Raw genomic sequence first — 5,872 nt, 5'->3', positions numbered from 1 at the left:
GAAGCATACCCTCTGCAGAAGTTGGGATGCTGCTGAGTAACTTTTGTCTGATTTCTTGCAGCACCTTGATATTTCTAACAGAGCTTCTTCAGGAGAACTTATTGGATGGGCATAATCTGCACACTCAACTTCAAGGCTGTGGGAGACTTGGACATGTAGTGTGCAGTGGGACACTTAGTGACTGGCATGCTGTAATAAAGAGTTGCAGAAAAGCATGTAACCATTTGCTTCTGTTCTTGTGTAAAACATGGTAAGATGGGTGTCTGCTGATTAGCATTTTTGTGTTTCACCTGGGCCTCTCCATGCAGTGAAAGTGTGAGAGCACCAGGATCTGTGTCTGTTACCAGGCAGTTTCAACAAGTCCTGCACTATGCCTCTTCACTCAGCCTTCAGAACTCCTTCCTTGTAGCCACACTGGGTGGGTTCCTTCCAGCACTACACAACACAGCTACAGGTTTAGGTCTTCAATATATTACTCCTGAATTAATGTCTAAAAAGCACAGAAAGATGGAAAGGTAATGGAGAAGCAGTGAGTTTTCTCCTCCATTATCTTCTAAGAGACTAACCAGGTGTATCCATCAGTGAGAGTTGAGAGAGTTAAATGGCCCAGTCCACAGGCCTGGGAGGGCCAGGTGGACCATTCCTCAGGTACACACAATGACCCACCTCCCTGCTCTGCCAACAGCTGGGGGTTGTTGAGCATGCTGAGGCCAATTCATGGGGACAACAAGGCAGACAGGGCAGGGCTTGTCCAGGGATGGAGCTGGCCTCTATCCAGGTCAGCAGGAGCCCAAGTGGCCTGGAGCCCCTGGAAAAGCAGGACCCCAACTGCTCTGAGGAGGGGCCTAAAACTGGGGGTACAGGGTGTGAACCTGGCCTGGATGTGGAATGTCCCTGGAGTCAGGGACCACCTCCTGCCCTTTCCCTCCCTGGATATGGAGGCCATAGTCTCCAGGGCATTTTGGATGAGGCTGGAGTCAAGGGTCTCCACCCCTGCACAAGGGAATAACAGGCAGGGTGCCAGTTAGGGTTGGGGTAGGATTAAAGGTTAGGGTTTCAGGGTTGGTCTAGGACTAGAGAATTAGCATCAGATGGTTAGGGTTTAGGTTAGTGTTGGTGCTGGAGCTGGTGGGACTATGGGTGTGGGTAGGGGCAGAGTTAGGATTAAGGCTAGGATCTAGGTTTGGGGTAGAGTTGGGGCAGATGATGCTATGTACATCACTGAGTGGTGAGAGAACCCATCGCTCAGTTTCTCAGAGAGGAACACATCTTTTCCTTGGTCCCTGTCCCTGTAAATGCTGCTGTGGCTCAGGACTGAAGTCAGCCTGAAGCAAAGTCAAGGAAGAAGGTAGAGAAGGCTCTATAAGCTGCCTGTGGGCTGACAGAGGAGCTGACCATTTCCTCAGCTGTCTTAGGTAATGTTTTCACAGGGATTATTATTGAGTCTCTGCCACTTATCATCACAACCTGTGGATATATATATTTGGATTGTGTGTGTTTTCAGGGAGAAATCCAGGACACAGAAAGGAGAAACTCTGAGATACACTCCCAAAATGTGAAAGATGGTGCAGGGGATGATCCGGGGTCCTGGTGCACAAGGCCATACTAGGAAGAGCTAATCCCACCTCATCACTTGCTTTTATTCACGTTTTAATGGCTCAATTTCTTTCAGTGTCAAAGTACTTGAACAGTATTAAGAACTTGATGTAGTAAGACTCAAACATGATTCAGGTGTAAATATGGCATTTCTGTCTGGAAGAAGAGGAAATGTGGGTGAGTACAGCTCAGTGGAAGAGTGGTATGAGGACCTGGGTTTGATCCCAGGGACAGCAAGAAGAAACAGAACAAAGGGAACAAAAGCAGACTGGGAAATTCCATAGTATAAATTATCTACTTTTTGGGGCTGGGGTTGTGGCTCAGTGCTAGAGTGTTCGCCTCGCACGTGCAAGGCGCTGGGTTCAAGCCTCAGCACCACATAAAAATAAAAATAAATAAGATAAAAGTTTAAAAAGAAATAAATTACCTACTTTTGCCAATAGGTATGAAACAAGACAATAAAGGGAGAACTTAAGCTGTGCTCACCAAATGCCATGGGCGCTCCCAGTTGGAGCCTGACTTGAAATGATTGGAGAAGTCTGCATGTTGCTTGGACATTTGATATTCTTGCCTATTGTCAATGTGATAATAACAATTGTGGCTACATTCAAGTGTTTTCTCCATTATGTGATTACAATTTTTAAGGAGGAGACCAGCTGCTGCTGGGGTTTGCCGGGGAGTCTTCACACTGTGTCACACAGTGTCATCTGGCAAGTCCCAGGGGCCACTATGCTGATGGATACATGGACAAGACAGGCTACACTACTCAGAATCCTCAGGGTGCCTGGTGATCATGTGGCATGCAGCCCCCAGAAGCCTCTGAATGAGGGTCACACAGGAAGGATGGGCTGCACTACCCAGAATCTTCAGGGTGCCTGGTGAGAATGTGGTATGTAGCCCCCAGGAGCCTCTGGGTGAAGTCCTCATGGGAAGGATGGGCTGCACTACCCAGAACCCTCAGGATGCCTGGTGAGCATGTGGCATGCTGTCCCCAAGAGCCTCTGGGTGAAGGCTAGCCTTCAACTTCCTTTCTTAAAACCCATGGACTTGAAACTAGGCGAGTCCCTGGCTTTCACTGTCTTAAAGACAGTGGTGGCTTCTTGGTGGTTTATGCTTTGGGCCTTTAGCCCAAGGGCACATGGGTGATCTGTCAGGTGCTCCAGGTGCTCAGTGCAGGTGTACATGAACACCCAGGACCTGGCATTTCATGCCTCTGCTGTTCTTGGTCCCCAGGCTACAATAGTGCTTGGCTGGTCATGTGCAGGGCTGGGATCTTAAGGGGGATCCCAATTCACTTTTTCTCCTCTCCTGAATTTTCTCCTTTTCTGAATTTCTATTTATGGTGATGTCAAAGAAAAATAGCCAGGGGGCTGTGGTGGTGGCTCAGTGGCCTCGCACTTGCCTCACACATGAGAGGCACTGGGTGTGATCCTTAGCACCACCTAAAAATATATAAACAAAATAAAGATATTGGGGGCTGGGGCTGTAGCTCAGTGGGAGAGTGCTTGCCTAGCATGTGTGAGGCACTGGGTTCAATCCTCAGCACCACATAAAATAAAGGTATTATGTCATCTATGACTAAACAATTAAAAAAATAAAGATTTTGTGTCAATCTGTAACTAAAAAATTTTTTTAAATTTATTAAAAAAAGATAAATAGCCAGACATCAGTCAAAGAGTTCCTGAACTCACCAATGTGAATGTGCAGCCTGTAGCTCCCATGGCTCTCCACAGTGAGGAATGTACAGGAAGAATACTAGACTACACCACTCAGAATCCCTGGGGATGCCTGGGGGAAAATATATAGCCTGCACCCTCGATAGTCCTCTGTGGTGACAGCTGAATAGGTAGGCCACTGGAGTACTCAGAATCTTTAGGGTACCAGGGTAAGTATGCAGCTTGCAGCTTACCTGGACATCTGGCAGAGGTGTGTGTGGGCAAAATACTGGATTATATTACCCCCAGTCCCCAGGGGATGGAGATCACAGGATCATCCTCTCCTCTTGCTGGTGAAATGGGACTAAATTATCCACAATCCTGGGGGGTGGGAGTGGGCAGAAGATCCCAGGTTTCCACACAGAGAACCAGCAAAACACCAGACTACATCATTCACAGTCCTCAGGGGCAGAAGCTTGTGGGAACATCCCTTCTACCACTTTCTGTGAGTGGGCAAAGTGCTGGTCTAAATGACCTACAATCCTAAGGAGGCTGAAGCTCCCAGGATCTCCCACAGAGAGCCAGAAAAATGTTGAACTTCATTTCAACCCTCAGGATTAGAGTTTGGGTTAGGGTTTTGCTGGCTGTCCATGGGGAATCCAGGGGAGCTTCCTCTCCCTCAGAATTATGGGTGAATAGTCCTGTGTTTTGCACAGCATGAGTTGAGAAACTAATGTGACTCCATTTTTGAGAAATCAGCCTCTACCTCATAGCAAAGCCTGTCCAAGGAAGGGGGTGTGACCCTTGTCCTTGGAAAAACCCACAGAGCACTCCTAAGCACATACCCACCCTGCTGAGTTGTTTGTCTGTAAATAACAGGAGAGGTCTGAGGTGCCAGGTGTCCCTGACTCAGTCAGGCTAGGTGAGGACCCATAGCAACCCCACTAGCAACCTCCAATCAGCATGAGACTGGGAAAATACCTGGAATGCCAGATGACCTCCAAGTAGTTTATGGTGGTTGATGACATGTTGGGAAACCATGTAGTTTAGCACATCCACCCCTTGTGGCCTAAACCAATCAGTTCAAAGAATCCCCCTATTGTACTAACCAATCACCCCTACCCAACTTGTCGCCATTGAATGTGCTAATCAATGTTAAGAGTTGTTTGATTTTCCCGTGGTATGGAATGATTTGCTGTGTGATGTTGTGACGCATAGAGTATCCCCCCAAAACCTATAAAATCTCACTGACCAAATGACCAGGACTCACTCCCTGGGACCGCTGCATTGGGAATGGTTGTGAGTCCAGAATTGAGCTTGCAATAAAGACTCTTGTGTGATTGCACCGGATTTGGCTCCTGGAAGTCTATTGGGGTCCCACGAATCTGGCATAACAGAGTCAGGACACCTATGGAAGCTGAAGGTCACTTGCTTGCCCTTATACTGAAGACAGGCAGTCAATGTAGATAGGTAATCAGGTCAGATTGCGAAAATGGAGGCCAGTTTGGATCCTGGAAGTTGGAGACCATCCCTGGGTTATTGAAATGTTAATGCCTCCAACGCCCTTTGATTACCAAAGTTACCTGCCTATACTACTCCTCCCAGAAAGTTGTTGACATCTGAGTTGACAGGGAGCTGCTAACTAATGTCCCCTGGGATGTTACTTGCCTGGATCACTCCATTTGGCTCTCCCCCCTGCCCATCTGCTTCTCACCTTTTGGCTATCTGTTGAGATGGCAAAGGGCGACATATGCAGTCGAAGGGAGAAATAAAGAATGTCCATGGAGCTAATGCCCTTTTCAATGCTTTATTCACTCAATCAGGCAATACAATTTCACTATAGGTTCTTCATCAAGAAAATGACAATCCTTGGGGCTGGGGATGTGGCTCAAGCGGTTGCGTGCTCGCCTGGCATGCGTGCGGCCTGGGTTCGATCCTCAGCACCACATACAAAAATGTTGTGTCCGCCGAAAACTAAAAAATAAATATTAAAAAAAAAAAAAGAAAATGACAATCCTTAATGCTGGGCACTGCAATAGACATAATGAATTCAAAACAAACAATTCTAAGTTAATTCTAAGCACTGCAAACACACTTAATCATGACAGACTCATTATAGTCATTCCCTCTGCATGCTAAGCTTAAGTGGCTGATCTAAAGTCTTGAGCCTTAGGCCTTAAGTCTGGCAGATGCACACTCACTCAGACCACAGTGATCAGGTCAGAAACCAATGGAGGCTTCTCCTGGGATGTGGGGGGTGGTCTTGCTGAATGACTGGCATTCTCCTTCCTGTGATGGGAAGAGGATTTGTCGGTCACTTTCGTAGAGACCAGGATATTGCCCAATCTTCTGTCCTTGAAGTAGCAGAATGTGTCCTCAGATGTAGGCGTCAGCCCTAGGGGTCAAATTACTCTCACCTGTCCTTGTAACCTTGCCCCTCCTGACCTTTTTTGGATAGAACTTTCTAAGAATGAGTGTCCCCCCAATAAAAGATCACTTCTGAACATGCTAGCTCTCTCTCATCAGCCTCTCATGACTTTCCTCGTTCTCCCATTTGAGGAGCTTGAGGCCGGGAGCAGAGAAGCCATCCTGAAGCTTGATTTAAAGGTAAAGTGTTTTAT

This window comes from Marmota flaviventris, chromosome 10 (assembly GCF_047511675.1).
Source record: "Marmota flaviventris isolate mMarFla1 chromosome 10, mMarFla1.hap1, whole genome shotgun sequence".
NCBI classification, from domain to species: domain Eukaryota; kingdom Metazoa; phylum Chordata; class Mammalia; order Rodentia; family Sciuridae; genus Marmota; species Marmota flaviventris.
Note: the sequence above shows the minus strand (reverse complement) of the source record.